The sequence below is a fragment of the Apium graveolens genome, chromosome 9 (assembly GCF_009905375.1).
Source record: "Apium graveolens cultivar Ventura chromosome 9, ASM990537v1, whole genome shotgun sequence".
Classification (NCBI taxonomy): Eukaryota; Viridiplantae; Streptophyta; class Magnoliopsida; order Apiales; family Apiaceae; genus Apium; species Apium graveolens.
In genome coordinates, this window is record NC_133655.1 from 3296182 (window position 1) to 3313869 (window position 17688).

Consider the following 17688-nt stretch of genomic DNA (forward strand, 5'->3'; position numbering starts at 1 on the left):
GGATTGGTCGGATACTATAGAAGATTCATCAAGGATTTCTCGAAGATCGCCACGCCATTGACCAAGTTAACCAGAAAAAATCAAAAGTTTGAATGGAGTGCAGAATGTGAAGATAGCTTTCAAGAGTTAAAGCAGAAGTTGGTAACAGCTCCGGTGTTGGTACTTCCAGATGATCAAGGGAATTTTGTAATATTCAGCGACGCTTCACATAAGGGTTTGGGTTGTGTGTTGATGCAACACAGTAAAGTGATCGCATATGCGTCAAGACAGTTGAAGCCGCATGAGTTAAAGTACCCGACGCATGACTTGGAACTAGCCGCCATAGTATTCGCACTCAAGATCTGGAGACATTACCTCTATGGAGAGAAGTGTGAAATCTACACGGATCACAAGAGTTTAAAGTAAATTTTTACTCAAAAAGAGCTCAATATGAGGCAGAGGAGATGGCTGGAATTGATCAAGGACTATGACTGTTCGATAAATTACCATCCTGGAAAGGCGAACGTAGTGGCCGATGCTCTGAGTAGGAAGGAGAGATTGAATATGATGATAACATCAAAAGAGTTATCTGAAGAAATCGAAAGATTGGAATTGGAACTTTGTGCTTATGGAAAAGTCGAGGAAGTTTGTCGTGCAATGACCTTTCAGCCAACACTAGTGGAAAAGATAAAGAAGTGTCAAGAGGAAGTAATGGAAAAAGAGAAGAATCAGTTATCTGGAGAGGAGATTAATACTCAAAGGGATGAGCAAGGGATACTAAGGTTTTTATCTAGAATATGGATTCCCCATGTACCTGAATTAAAGAATGAGATCCTCCATGAAGCCCACAATTCGAAATTTTCAATCCACCCGGGAAGCACCAAGATGTATCGAGACTTAAAGAAGAACTTTTGGTGGCCAAATATGAAGCGAGACGTGGCAGAATGGGTTGCGAAGTGCTATACTTGTCAGAAAGTAAAGGCAGAACATCAACGACCAAGCGGATTAATTCAGCCCCTGAAGGTTCCAGAATGGAAATAGGAAAATATCGCTATGGACTTTATAGTGGGACTACCGCGAACGAAATCCGGGCATGACGCAATATGAGTTATAATTGATCGTCTTACGAAGTCGGCGCATTTCCTTCCAATAAATGAAAAGTCGTCACTAGACAAGTTGGTTCATCTGTATGTGCGCGAAATCGTACTAAGGCATGGAGTACCCATATCAATAGTTTCAGACAGAGATCCCCGATTTAACTCGAGATTCTGGAAGCAATTTCAGGAATGTCTTGGCACAAAGTTGAATATGAGCACGGCGTACCACCCGTAGACTGATGGCCAAAGTGAAAGGACAATTCAAACGATTGAAGACATGTTGCGCAGTTGTGCAATCGATTTTGCAGGAAGTTGGGACGACCATTTGGCATTGATTGAATTCTCTTACAATAACAGCTATCATTCCAGTATCGGCATGCCACCATACGAAGCTTTGTACGGGCGAAAATGTAGATCACCAACAAGTTGGGATGAAGTGGGAGAAGGAAGAATTCTCGGCTCGGAATTGGTACAACAGTTGCATGACTCGGTCAAGTTAATTCAAAAAAGGTTGCTTGCTTCTCAAGATAGACAGAGGAAGTATGCGGATCCAGCGCGTAAGGACGTTCAATTCCAAATTGGCGAAGCTGTGTTGCTGAAGGTGTCACCTAGAAAAGGGTTGATGAGATTTGGCAAGAAAGGGAAGTTAGCACCTAGATACATAGGTCCTTTTGAGATTTTGAGTCAAGTGGGAAAGGTGGCCTATGAGTTGGCCTTATCACCTCAGTATCAGCATGTGCATAATGTATTCCATGTGTCGTTGCTTAAGAAGTACAATCCTGACGCTAGCCATGTGATAGAATATGAACCTGTAGAAATTCAGGCAGACCTGTCATTTGTGGAGCAACCGGTTAAAATACTCGACTGGCAAGTAAAGAGTCTTAGAAATAAGTCAGTAAAGTTAGTAAAAGTACTTTGGAGGAACCCTAAGGTCGAAGAGTCGACTTGGGAGTTAGAGTCTGATATGCGTTCCTGGCATCCTCATCTTTTCTCTTAGATTCTGGGGACAGAATCCCTTAAGTGGGAGAGGATGTTACGACCGGCATTTTATGTAATATTATTTATGGATTGGGTATAATATTAAAGTCAAATGAAAATATATTCAATGATTGTACGCTAGTGTGAGTGAAAATTTCTGCATTATAAATTTGCTTTGTGTAGTATATGATTTTTCAAAGCAAGAGTTTATTTAATTTCTTTATTTTTGATTTATAAGGAATATTCTAAGCTTTGGAAATTTTTTCTTTTAAAAGGTATTTTGTTCACAAATTTTGAAAATGATTTTATAAAGTCTCTAAAAATCCAAGTTATTTTATGGTATAAATTTTATAATTTTTGAACTTGTATTTTATTTTATAAAAATAAATCTTTATAAATTTTATTTGTTATAATTAGAAAATTACATGGCTACCCTTGCATGCAAATACTCTTCCAATTCAACTAAGGGGCAAGGAAGACATTTCCAACCCCACTCACTTTCATTCTACTAACCAAATTACCACTTTACCCTTGCATGCAAATCTACCTAACTATATTGGAAGGTTACTCTTGTAAAATCTCAAATCCACTCACTTTTGGCCAAATAAAAACCAAACTAACATGATTAATACTCCATATTCACCCCACCATTTCCACACTCCCCCTTTCCTCCCTCTCCTCTCGGCTCTCCCCTCTCCTCTCGGCTTTTTGGCCGAAGCCATACCCCCCCCCCTTTTCTTCATTCTTCATTCAAGCTCCCACTTTGCAATCAAGTAAATGTTACTTCCTATATTTTGATCATACATAATTCAAAGAGTGATGAGTGAAAAGTTTAAGTTTAAAGATTGCATGTAAAGGTTTTAGTGAAACTCAAAATACAACCTTGATTCCTGTGAGTTTAGGGTTGTTTTTGAGAGGACTACAAGGAATGGAGAAGTGCCAAATCTTGAGAGGGAAACTCTTGATGATTAAATGGCCATTCCCATCCATTTCATTCAGCCATGACCATATGGGAGCCGAATGAATGGTCCTTAAGACTATTCTTGTTGCTTAAATCAATTTTTGCATGTTTATGTGATAATGACTTGAATTTTGTGGTGAAAATTTGATAAAACTCTTTGCATGCTAAGTGATCATCTAGGTATATCTTATGCTAGGCTTGCATGTCAATTTTATGATAGAACATATGTAGAAAATGTGTTGTTTTGGTTTGAAAAACCCGAAGGCATGCATGCATGTGGATTTCTCTTAGAATGTTGTAAGATTTTGATCATTTGGAAAGATTTTGTTAGTGAGCCTTAATTTCAGTAGGAATAATGTGTTAATATTAATTTATGCTTCTTGTTGCATGGTAATAATTCGTGGTTATCTTTTATAAAAATATATATCTTGTTGTTTCAAAAGCATGAAGATTTGTGATTTGTGAAGTGTAGTCTCTTTTGTTTTGCCATAATTGTACCTTAGGTAAGGATGATCTCACCAAGGTTATTTTGAGAATAAGGGAGTTAGTTCAGTAGAATACCATGTATAAGTCTTGGTTTAAGTATTGAGTTGTTGTTAGTTGAGTTTGTCAAGTCAAAACCTTGGAAAATGAGAGTTATAGTTTCTGCAGAAAAATCAGTATAGCACCCTGAGGTTTAGAGTGAGTTTTGACCATGTCATTGGTGTGCACTTTGAGGCCCAAGCTACCAGAAGTTATTATTGGGAGTATATAAATGGTTTTAGGAGTTGGTTGGAGGTTTGCATGTCATTTGGTTAGGTGCACAAGTAGAATAACAAAATCTGTCCAGCAGGGGACAGTTTTGTTGCAACTTAGAAATAGGGAGATTTGACCATGTCATGGGTAGGCCCTCATTAGGCCCAATTGGGCCTTAGTTAGAGGGAGTGTCAGAGAAGTTTTTCCAATCATAGTTCATAGGATATGAGTTAGAACCATGTGTCACAAGTTAATTCAAGTCCGGGCATTTTCTGCCCAGAAAAACAGGGGAACCTTGGACTTTTAGCTTAGGCCCAAGAAGGCCCAAGCCAGGCCCTTGAGCCACATCAAGTTTGTGAGATGCCATTAGGTCAGGAGAGTCTTGTGTAAAAGTTTTGAAGGAAAACTTGTAGTTTAAGAGTGTCTAATGTACTCAAGAAACCATAGTTGTCATTCTGAAATTTGCACCAGTGAGCACTTTCACTTATCACATAGTTTTAGAATACTTAGAAGTGAGTATTAGGTCGACCACCATAGTTCTAAGATAGAATAAGGTCAGTAGAGAAAAAGGCACAAGTGAGAGTCAATAGGTTTTGGATAATTTAGAAAAGGCACATCGAGTTAGGAAGCCAAAATTTGAAGATCTTGTCTAGTTTAGCGACCAAGTGACTTAAGTTGTGAGTCGAGATCATCCAAGCCTAGTGTTGCATTATGGTGTTATTTGGTATTAATATATGATATGTGATTATGTGGCTACGTGTGTACATTTGAAATATAAAGGTGGATATAAATTAAGTGCATATAGGCCTAAGTGCCATCCGTGTTTAATTTCGGGTTGTAAATAGGTTGAGATGGTAAGAATATATTATAATGAGGATTATTATTATTTATGTAGGATCTCGAGACGAGGGAAAACTTACCATAAAAGTCGAGTGAAGCTCCAGTTGCTCCTACCAGTCAGACCAGACCAGCCTATCTCAAGGCAAGTGATTCAACTTGACCTTCATATTTACTATAAACAGTTCATATTTATCGATGCAATTATCCTGAGTCATTTTGATATGTTTAAATCAAGCGTATTTCTCGCTTATCTTTGAATTACTTTGAGATGCCATGAACCCTCAAGTACGTATTGCAAGTAGTTCAAAAGTCTTTCATGATAGTTAAATGCCATGATAAAATGAAGAGTTGATATATTACTTGATTGATCCTCTTGATTAACATGTTGATGTTTCCTATGTATTGATATCTCATCCTGATACTTGAATCCCTATAGAACCTTACCTTGAACCCTGCAAGTCAGAAACTTACCAACATGATCCCTCATTGACTGATACCCCTCTTTCTTATCCTAAAGCTTGTCAATTCTGATATATCCTGAGCTAAATATCATTTCTTCATACCTTAACACCCTTAGTATTCATGAAGCTTACATTCTTGATGATCCAGCACTTGAACTTTGATGAGAAACCATTGCTTTAAGCCCAATTTGGCACTTCCTTTCATGATATCCAATAGCCTCACTAAATTCCCTGGTCCAAACTTTGATACATGAAAACCATTCAGTTACCCTAATAGAGTTTAGTTTTGTGATTCATGGCTCTGAGAGTTAGCACCATTTCCCCGTGTTTCGAGTTGATCTATAATCCCTTGATAAAGATGTTTACTGTAAAAAGAGATTTTGTCATAATTCGGCATCAGCTTTTGTAATAACCCCAATTTTTGGAAATTTTTGAAACCCTTATGAATAGTGTTTTTGCTGAATGAGAAAAATTTTCATGCCACGCTATGTAGGGGTTCTGTTATTGATCTTATGGGATATTATTAGTACTCTATGTGGTATATAAGTGTATGTAAAGATCGTCAGAATCCAATTCCGAACACTTTGATTTTTCCCGGAAATCCACAATATACGGAGAGAATTGAGTATAAGGTAACAGGATAAAAAAGATTTAAATTAAAGGATTATAAGAGAGGATCATAAAAGGAATACAATGTATTGAGAAAGGTTAAGGGAACCTAAGTAATAAGATCCCGGGTATGATCCTTCAAACGATAAACGAGAACGAAAGTTAAGCGAACCGTATAACAGATCAGCGGTCATTAGGCAAACGATTAGGAAGTTAATCAAAGGGATTAATGGGAATGATGTCATCCAACCAATAGAAAGAAGACAAGGAAGGAAGGATGACATCATGAGGATGAGGTAATCATGACATGGGAAGGAAGGAGGTGTGGTTGATTAAGGACCACACAAATTCAAGGGCAAGGTAGTAATTTGCTAAATCAAATACAAATCAAGCCAACCAAGCTAGCAAAATCATTTCATCAAAAATCAAAAACAACCAAGGCATTTGTTCTTCATATTAGCTCTCGGCTTTTTACACTTTTAAAGGCTAGATTTTTCAAAAATCAAGATCCAAGCATCCTAAATTGGTAAGAAAATTCCCTAATCATCTTTATGCTTAGTTATGGCTATATCATGAGTTTAAGCCATTAATTCTTTCTCTAACTTCTTCATTTAATCAAGGAAGAAGACAATGAATAGTGTTTTCAAGTTTTTAACTTGAACTTTTTCTTGTTTTTCTTGAAGATCCAAGCTTTCCTAAGGCTTCTCAAAGCTTCTTAAGGCTTCCTAGCTCCACCCACCACTTCAAGGAAGGTATACCATTTCCAAACCCTAGGTTCATATATATTATAAGGTGATTTTGAGTAGTGGGTTGATATTGTAACTTGTTGTTATGATTTAGAGTTTGAGATTTGGTATGGTAGTGAATGGAATGGTAATTATTGTGGTTTGATTTAAAAGAACTTAAGAATGATTAAAGTAAAGTTTAAGCATAAGTATGAATGGTTAAATTGAATTGGTTGGGGTGGTTATGATGTGATAAGGATGGAGGATGGTTGTATGTTGGATTTGAGGTTGATTTGGGTTGTTTGTGAATGGGTTAAAATTTGGAAATCACGTAAACATAGCCGTCGTAACGTCCGATTTTCTTTGGACTGTTTTTGTGCATAGCATTAGGACCCGAGAACCCCCTGCTAGATTGTGACCACTGCCATGTTTAGATAGCTCATGTTACGAGCTTCGTTTTGATATGTAGTTCATCCGATTCCGATTTACGGTTTAGGAGAAACGACCGTTTCAAGTAACGGCGTTTCGCGGACGAAACTTTTTCCCTCGCCTTACTTTGGAATGTAGGTTAAAGACCAAAAAGGGTGAATTAATGTATGAAACATTTATGGTAAGTGTGTTAGGCAGTTGGTAAGTCATTCGCGAAGGAATCGCTTTAAAACTCGTAAAGGTTAAATTATTAAAAATGGTGGAGCCGAGGGTACCCGAGTGACTTAAGCAAATCAGTGAGCGCAAAACAAGCGTTAGAGTCTAAGTTAGCTAAAGTATAGATTTACAAGTGATTTTGGTTTAATTCCAACTTACTTGTTGTTTATAGGTTATCAGACTCGTCCCGAGCCTTTCTCACCCCCAAGTCGCTCAGGCAAGTATTCTATCCGTTATACTGTTGTTGTGATGTATACACTTGTATATGCATTATCTTGCGATAGATGCATGTTGGTTATTTAGCAAATTCTTGCGATATATTGTAGCATGTGATATGGTATATATGCATGCCTGTTTCATATTCTTGAAATATATATCTGTTGGTTCAGTTGATAATACCTATGCTAGAGGATAGCGGTATCTTGCATATACCCTTAGTATAGGGACCCAAAGGTGAAAATATTTTCAAAAACCGGGAGTCGAGGATCCCGAGTAGATTTTATATATATGGATATGGATATTTATATATATATATTTATATATATGTATGGTTATAGTTTTCTAAACTATTAATCGAATAAGGTTTATTCGATAACTTGAAACTTTATTTTATTATTAAATATTATTTCGAATATTATTCGAAGGCGTATGACTCCTTTTATTATTTATTGAATATTATTTGAATATTCATTCGAGGGTTTATGACTCAGTTTATATTATTTAATGAATATTATTTGAATATTCATTTGAGGATGTATGACTCCTTTATTTTATTTAATGAATATTATTTATAATATTCATTCGAGGTATTATGACTCAGCTTATTTTATTTATTGAATATTATTTGAATATTCATTTGAGGATCTATGACTCCGATTATTTGCTGAGATATATTCTTTATTTTATTAAAGAATAAGGTGTAAATAATCAAACTTATTTTCGATTATTCAAATAAAGATAATACTTTCATATAAGTATATCTTTGGTTATTTAATACTCGTTTCAAGTATAAATTTTAATACTTCTACTTCAATTATTTTTTTATAAAGATTATTCTTTATGGGAATATTATTTAATTAATAATATTCAGATATTTTCTAATATTCTGGGGACTGATTTACTTCATTAAATCAGCTTTACTCCAAACACTCTTTAAAGTGTTTTCGAGTCTTCAAAATGATTTTTTAAAAGTCAGAGCGGATCCCAAAACTCATTTTTATATTTAAGATCTTCCTTTTAAAGGGGATTTAAATACTCGCTCAAAACCTGGGGAATCCGGCTCTGTGGTGTATTTTATATTCGCAACGAGGTTGCAGATTTGGTAAATGAATTGATTACTTGCCCAACGTTCGGGAAGTAAGCCCATCTCATTGAGTCGGCATAAGCGACAGGCCGGGGTACGGTCTATTATTGTGTAAGTGGCTGGGTGGCAGTCCATCAACGCGTGAGGGACCGGGGTACGGTCGAGCGCGAGGTCCTAATGCGGCCAGGGTGATGACCGGTGAGGAATTCATCCATCTACAGTAGAAAAGGTTACTTATTGGTATCTTTGCCTGATCAGCGAGATATCGGGTTTATGCCAAAATTCTTTTCCTTTCCAAAATTCATTGGATGTTTCAAACTCTGTTCATACTTTGCATAACAGAGATTCCAGGAAATGTTTAAAGGGATATATATATGTGGATATATATATATCGGGACTAAATAAAGTATCTCATAACTTTTTCATTCAATAATATTTCAAAGATTGAATCTATTCAAGTCTTATCTTGTGGTCTCATCAGTGGGATGAACTTTTAAAACTGATTATAACTTGAATGGTGGTAGTTCAAGTAGTATTGGGAAAGATATAAGTATATTGGGGTATTTGGTAACCTCATCTTTTAAACTTATATCTAATTAATAATTGTCTTATGAATGACAAAGATTTTCAGAAAAACGTTGAGACAAGGTTAGATATATGAGATCACCTTGCAACGATATTTTTATATAGTTATACACTGGGATTTTGTGTATATTATGCATGGAAGAGGACTTCCAATATTTTGAAAAGTATATATGTATATATACTGAATATTTTGCGACTTCATCGCATTAAGATATCAAACTTGGTTCATTTCTTTTGACCAAGACTTTCATGAGTACTATGAGAAGGCTCATATACTAGTAAGTATATACTAGTAATTATCTTACACACGATAAAAGATTCTAGTAAGTATCCATTTAGATACTTATATTATTGTTATCACTATATATTATCTTGCGAGCTGTAAGGCTCACTCTTGCTTTATTTCTTCATCACACAACAACAGTTAGGAAAGATGGCCAGACTCCAGCAGACCCAGCGCAAGCGCGTGGGAAGCGTCCCGCGTCTTCCCGATGATGTTGTGGCTGCTATAGCTGCAGAGGTAGATCTATTGGTAGATCAGGCATTCTATTTTTGAGAATCAATTATGTATAATTATAACTTGTGGCAGATAATGGCAATTAACTGTAAATTTATCAAGTAATCATTTTGGGTTGTAATAATTTTAAATTGTGGATTCAAAGACTTGTACTTATTTCAATTTCATCTCTGAGACTATAACGGGTTGTGGTGTGTGTTAGTGTGGGGTCACAGCATAAGGTTATTATTATTAATTAAGTGAAGTGATATTGTGGAAAGAAAGACCGTGACGACCCGGATCCCCGACCCCGGATCTGGGGGTGTTACAGAAATGGTATCAGAGCTAAGCGTTATAAACCTCAGAGATGATGGGACGTTAAGATAATAAGTTCACTAAGATAATAAGAACTCTTGCCAAGTTCATAGTCGGACTACCTAACGTAGTACTGACAGTTAAAACCCTTATGGGAACCCTTATAAATATCGTGATAGGAGCGTAGTTCGTTATCGTATATGGTAGCGGGACTCCGAACCCTGAGGTTGAGGAGCAACATCGCGATGATGTTTTATTACTCATTGGAGATCAAATTATGGATCCAATAGAGCGTCCTAACGCAGGACCGGATGATGTTGATATTGAGAATTTAGCGGTTGAGGATGTTGTCCTAGAAGGGATAGTTGTTGAGGAGGATCCCATGGAGGATCCTGACAAGAATGAATAAAGGACCACTGAGGAATTGATGACCATGGTTAGGGCAACTACCAGAGGTAGGATTGTCCGGTCACTACCGGAGGTTCGTTCAAGTTTGTAAAGATAGTAGCCCCTTTAACGCGGCTTACTCGTAAGACTGAGAAGTTCGAATGGACAGAGAAATGCGAGAATAGCTTTCAAGAACTGAAGCAAAGGTTGGTGACGACCCCTATGCTGGCGTTGCCGGATGCAAAAGGAGATTTTGTGAAGTGTAGTAACGCTTCGCACAAGGGCTTAGGGTGCGTGCTTATGCAGCACGGTAAGGTAATCGCGTACATGTCAAGACAATTAAGGTAATATGAAATTCGATATCCCCGCTCATGAGCTTAGGCTCGTGGCAATAGTTTTACCCTAAGGATTGGAGGCACTACTTGTATGGAGAGAAGTGCAAGAATTACCTAAGCCATAAGTGCTCTAGTACATTTTCACGTAGAAAGAGCTCAACATATGCCAGAGGAGGCAGTTAGAGCTAATCAAGAATAATGATTGGGAGATTCTTTATCATTCGGGGAAAGCCAATATGGTGGCTGATGCCCTTAGTAAAAAGGAGAGACTCGAGATGATAATGTCTTTTGGAGAGTTTATAAGAGATTTTGAGAAAATGGAAATAGAAGTGAAGGTAACCGGAGCCGGTACCGAAAAGCTGTTTAAGATTGCAATACAGCCCGAATTATTGGAAAAGATCATATTGTGCCAGAAAAAGTTATGAATGAAGGCAGGGAGCCAACAATTAGATAAAAGATTAATATCGAGAAAGATGATAAGGGAATAATGAGGTATTCCTATAGAATTTGGGTTCCAAAAGTTCAAGAGCGTAAGGATGAGAACTTAGATGAGAGCCATAGTTTGAGGAATAAGATTTAGAGCAAACCCTGAACGTGATAGTCAGGGAGGTCGCCATCAAGATAGAAGGAACCCATGACATAATGGAGTGGAAAATGAGGATTTTAAATTAAAAGATGACCCCAATTATGGGGAGTAGGATGAAACATTTCATACTAAGGAAACAGAAAGTCGAGTAAGGAAAGGAGACCCGAGACGGTACTCCTATACGGCAATTCATGGACCTGTCTAAAAAGAACTTAGACTATTATCCCCAACCACCACCCTGAGGAGACAGTGCGGTGAGAAATTCTTTCAGGACCTTTAAATCGCTAAGCTCTCAGAGTTCCAAGGAACAAGCTGACCCAGTCGAGGCAAGAGCCTGGCTAAAGGAAATATAGGAATCATTTGAGATTCTAAATGATTGACGAATCACAAAAGACTGTTTTTATCACTTACCCTCCTAAGAGAGAGACCACCCGACGGTAAAAGGCCAAGGAAGGCACGGAGCAAGAGATTATAATAAACTGATTTAAGTTCAGTCAATTGTTTTCGGGAAAGTAGTTCCCAAAGATAAGGAGATAGTGTAAAAGCTTTAGAGCCAGAACAAAGGCAGACGAGTATGATAAATTATGAATCTAAGTTGTAAAAGTTATCAAGATTCGTTCTGAGGACACGAATCCAGAATGACAGGATGTTTGAAATCAATGCTTATGTTGTGTTGGTTCATGAAATAATGATAAGAGAAAGGAAAATAAAAAGAAATTGAAGTGGAAAGGAATATAACGGCAATAGAGTTTGAGGTATGATAAGGGAGTTGGGTATGAGGAAACCCTAACGACTCGTAGCAATAGAAATAGAAAAGTATGCATTCGTCAGGATGAGGGTGATTCACCATAAGTTAAAATTGATGGTTGAGGGCATAAGAGATACATATAGTTTATCCCCTGTAAGTTGGGAGGATTCGAGGGAACCTTGAGATAATTCGAAGGATAAATAATGAGACGCGGATAGACTAAGGGGATAAGGAAGTAAGAAATTAGGAAAAATTGGATGAAGGAAGTGACCTTCAAGAAGGAAATGTAAGACCGGTGGCTTGATACCCAGAAAGGGAGACGCCAGGTATGAAAGATATCCCAACATTGAGGTGACTGTTGAGATAAACAACAGAAGTAAATAAGGAATTATTAAGAAGAAGTTCACGTTGAACACGACCAATATCTTCCAGAACATCCTTGTTATCGTTACCAAATTAGGCAAGACAAGCGGATAACCGTTGTTATCTTTTGGAGGCCATATGAATTGACCTCAATTTGAATAAGGATGCTATTATGAAGTTAGGTATAGACTATCGAGGTGGGAATGATGAATATGATAATCTATCAAGGAAATATGACTTGATTTATTCGTGGAAGGATGCAGGTACCTTTTAAAGGTGGAATTAAGGATAGAACATTGGTAAATTAAAATGAATCCTAGGGGACTGCATAAAGGTTGGCATGTCACCCTTAATAGGGACAGTATGAGTTTTGACAGTATGATTGGGAAAGGGTTAAGGTAACAACAACCTTTAAGAATCAGTGGAGAAATTTTGCAGAAGTATATAGACAATGGTTCTACTATTAGTAAATGGTATTGTGATATGCCCTGTATCTAGGGAATACAGGAGGAACGATTGAAGGATAACCTTAGAGGTTTTACAAGGAGAAAGGTAATATTCAAAATTCTCAAGAATAGAAATGTTGATAAAGGAAATATGACGTAATTATAATGATGCCAAGTGGGGCACGTGTTAAACCACAAGAAAGTATGGATCGAACCAGTAATGGTCGAAATTGTTCAGGGCAATTAGGACTTAAGATAAAAGATGTTCTAATTATGATTGAGAGTCAGTCATGACAGTGATTAACCTCTAAAGACTGAGGCAATAACTTATGGAAAAATGGTGATTTTTTTTTACTCATCAGATTTTAAGGAAAGCATTTTCACATAAGCTGTGATTGAAATAAGGTAGAAAATTTATTTGGAGATGGTTAAAGTGACATTGACTGTAAGGAAATTTTACTATCAGGAAAGGCCAAAGAGGTGGCCGACACTCTAAAGGTAAGTGGATAATTATAGGCGCGTGTGCCAAAAGAAAACAGTGATGATGGTTAAAAATGTGAAGGTTGAATTATGGTTTGGAAGATTGACATTCCTTCTGATGACTGTGCAATACCCAACCGTAATAGTAGTTGGTAAAGGTTTAATTCGTGTAATCGCCATGAACGGGCTATCTATCTCAGAAGATACTATCTTGAGAATAAGCCAGGACCATATTCCAAAAAAAGGACCAAACAAACCTTTGAGTTAAGTCTTCTATTGAAGGCATATGATTTAGAATGGTATTAACCTGCTATCGTTGCTTTGAGCGAAACTCTTCTGCAATTTTATCTGCTTCATGTCATGTATGTATGTCAGAATCAGGAGTGTACTCCATGAATCAAGAATGGTGATTATGTTAACTCCTTAGAAGAATTAGATACGACATATATGGACTCCGTATGGTTAGATATTAAGATTTCATGGAAAGTGAATGATGACAGTAGGTCAGTGGTGGACCATAGTAAGGCAGCAATGATTCTGTGAGTAATGAGCTGATTACAACCATGAGAGTTGTATTGGAATGGGTGTTGAGATTGAGCACCACTAATCGGGTCGTGGTAGTGTATAAGTTATCATGGATAGACTAATTAAGTAGAGTATCTACCTAGTGAATTATTATTCTTTCTTATCAATAGAGAGTCGTATTATTATACGAGGAAGGTTGCGGTGCAAGCATAGAATTCAAGTAACGATGATGTCTAGAATGAGATCCCAGATTCGATTTTCGATGTCGAGGGAGTTTCAAAGGTAATTGTGTATAAGCTCGAGGAAGAGCATGGGTCCATAGAATGATGGACGGGATAGCAAAAATATTTATGCACGTGAAATGCGATGCTATAATACTTGATGTTGATATAAATACATATATGTTTTGTTCTTCTATGACAAACCTCTATAGTTCAGAGGTAGATTCCAAGCCAGATATTTTGTGGCAGTATATTTTTTTCATATATACAATTCTCTTCAGTTCGTTCTTTTCTCTTCTTTTCATTTCATGTAAGCTGAGAAGAACAACCCTTCCAAAAGGGGAGGTATTGCCGAATGACTATCTATCTGTGTGATAGAAGCCGAGTAGGATACCAGCTATTGTTTAATTGCTTGTCAAGTACTAAAGGCTGGCCACCTTCTGTACTAACTATGCGATATAACAAGTGTTCATGATCATAGTGATCTCTCAACAAATTCCTTTACTTCTATTTGATTGATCAAATTTTGGAAAATAGAAACAACTGAAAAAGGAGTAATAAAGTGGTGGTAGTATGCGGAATGGGAACACATTCGTGATACTAAGGTTGACGTGGTTATTAAAAGGTTATAGAACGCTAACGAGCAAAAGTATAACCAGTATAATATTAGGAACGGAAGGTAGTAGCGATTACGAACTGGAAAAGAATGGGTATTGAGAAGCAGAAGCTCTAATGCTAAAAGCAATAATGAGAGTCTGTGTAATAGACTTGAAAGAATTTGGAATGATCACTTAATTCGGATTGAGTTATCTTACGACAATAGATCATATGTCATTATCAAGATGTCGCCTTATGAGATCCTTGAGGGAAGACAATGTCGATCTCCCTTATGTTAGGATGAAGTTGTAGAGCGCAAGATGCTCGGACCCGCAGTAGTCCAAAGGACCAAGGATATGATAGATCTAATCAGAGGACGGCTGGTAGTAGCCCAAGATGGACATGATAAGTATGTTGATTTCACACGAAAGGATAAAGAGTATGAAATAGGGGACCTAGTAATGTTATAGGTATCCCTTAGAAAGGATTGATGAGGTTCGGAAAGAAAGGAAAGCTAAGTCTACAATTTGTTGGACCCTTGGATATATTAAGATGTTTGGGAAGTTAGCATATGAGCTAGCCCTAACCCCGAACATGTAGCAGGTCGTAACGTGTTTCACGTATCAATGTTAAGGAAGTGTAATTCAGATGCCAGATAAATAGAGGCATATGAGCGCATAGATATGTAACCCGACGTAACCTATATGGAGCAACCAGGAAGGGTTATAGAGTGAAAAAGGAACAAGTGCTTAGGAGAAGGATTATCAAACTAGGCAGAGTTTGGTGGTAGAACCACAATGTGGGAAAATTGACTCGAGAGTTAGAAAGTGTAATGCTAAGCAAGTATTCCCATTTGCTTTCTATCTGATTCCGGGACGGAATCCTTTTAAGGAGGGGAGACTGTAATAACCCCAATTTTTGGAAATTTTTGAAACCCTTATGAATAGTGTTTTTGCTGAATGAGAAAACTTTTCATGCCACGCTATGTAGGGGTTCTGTTATTGATCTTATGGGATATTATTAGTACTCTATGTGGTATATAAGTGTATGTAAAGATCGTCAGAATCCAATTCCGAACACTTTGATTTTTCCCGGAAATCCACAATATACGGAGAGAATTGAGTATAAGGTAACAGGATAAAAAGGATTTAAATTAAAGGATTATAAGAGAGGATCATAAAAGGAATACAATGTATTGAGAAAGGTTAAGGGAACCTAAGTAATAAGATCCCGGGTATGATCCTTCAAACGATAAACGAGAACGAAAGTTAAGCGAACCGTATAACAGATCAGCGGTCATTAGGCAAACGATTAGGAAGTTAATCAAAGGGATTAATGGGAATGATGTCATCCAACCAATAGAAAGAAGACAAGGAAGGAAGGATGACATCATGAGGATGAGGTAAGCATGACATGGGAAGGAAGGAGGTGTGGTTGATTAAGGACCACACAAATTCAAGGGCAAGGTAGTAATTTGCTAAATCAAATACAAATCAAGCCAACCAAGCTAGCAAAATCATTTCATCAAAAATCAAAAACAACCAAGGCATTTGTTCTTCATATTAGCTCTCGGCTTTTTACACTTTTAAAGGCTAGATTTTTCAAAAATCAAGATCCAAGCATCCTAAATTGGTAAGAAAATTCCCTAATCATCTTTATGCTTAGTTATGGCTATATCATGAGTTTAAGCCATTAATTCTTTCTCTAACTTCTTCATTTAATCAAGGAAGAAGACAATGAATAGTGTTTTCAAGTTTTTAACTTGAACTTTTTCTTGTTTTTCTTGAAGATCCAAGCTTTCCTAAGGCTTCTCAAAGCTTCTTAAGGCTTCCTAGCTCCACCCACCACTTCAAGGAAGGTATACCATTTCCAAACCCTAGGTTCATATATATTATAAGGTGATTTTGAGTAGTGGGTTGATATTGTAACTTGTTGTTATGATTTAGAGTTTGAGATTTGGTATGGTAGTGAATGGAATGGTAATTATTGTGGTTTGATTTAAAAGAACTTAAGAATGATTAAAGTAAAGTTTAAACATAAGTATGAATGGTTAAATTGAATTGGTTGGGGTGGTTATGATGTGATAAGGATGGAGGATGGTTGTATGTTGGATTTGAGGTTGATTTGGGTTGTTTGTGAATGGGTTAAAATTTGGAAATCACGTAAACATAGCCGTCGTAACGTCCGATTTTCTTTGGACTGTTTTTGTGCATAGCATTAGGACCCGAGAACCCCCTGCTAGATTGTGACCACTGCCATGTTTAGATAGCTCATGTTACGAGCTTCGTTTTGATATGTAGTTCGTCCGATTCCGATTTACGGTTTAGGAGAAACGACCGTTTCAAGTAACGGCGTTTCGCGGACGAAACTTTTTCCCTCGCCTTACTTTGGAATGTAGGTTAAAGACCAAAAAGGGTGAATTAATGTATGAAACATTTATGGTAAGTGTGTTAGGCAGTTGGTAAGTCATTCGCGAATGAATCGCTTTAAAACTCGTAAAGGTTAAATTATTAAAAATGGTGGAGCCGAGGGTACCCGAGTGACTTAAGCAAATCAGTGAGCGCAAAACAAGCGTTAGAGTCTAAGTTAGCTAAAGTATAGATTTACAAGTGATTTTGGTTTAATTCCAACTTACTTGTTGTTTATAGGTTATCAGACTCGTCCCGAGCCTTTCTCACCCCCAAGTCGCTCAGGCAAGTATTATATCCGTTATACTGTTGTTGTGATGTATACACTTGTATATGCATTATCTTGCGATAGATGCATGTTGGTTATTTAGCAAATTCTTGCGATATATTGTAGCATGTGATATGGTATATATGCATGCCTGTTTCATATTCTTGAAATATATATCTGTTGGTTCAGTTGATAATACCTATGCTAGAGGATAGCGGTATCTTGCATATACCCTTAGTATAGGGACCCAAAGGTGAAAATATTTTCAAAAACCGGGAGTCGAGGATCCCGAGTAGATTTTATATATATGGATATGGATATTTATATATATATATTTATATATATGTATGGTTATAGTTTTCTAAACTATTAATCGAATAAGGTTTATTCGATAACTTGAAACTTTATTTTATTATTAAATATTATTTCGAATATTATTCGAAGGCGTATGACTCCTTTTATTATTTATTGAATATTATTTGAATATTCATTCGAGGGCTTATGACTCAGTTTATATTATTTAATGAATATTATTTGAATATTCATTTGAGGATGTATGACTCCTTTATTTTATTTAATGAATATTATTTATAAT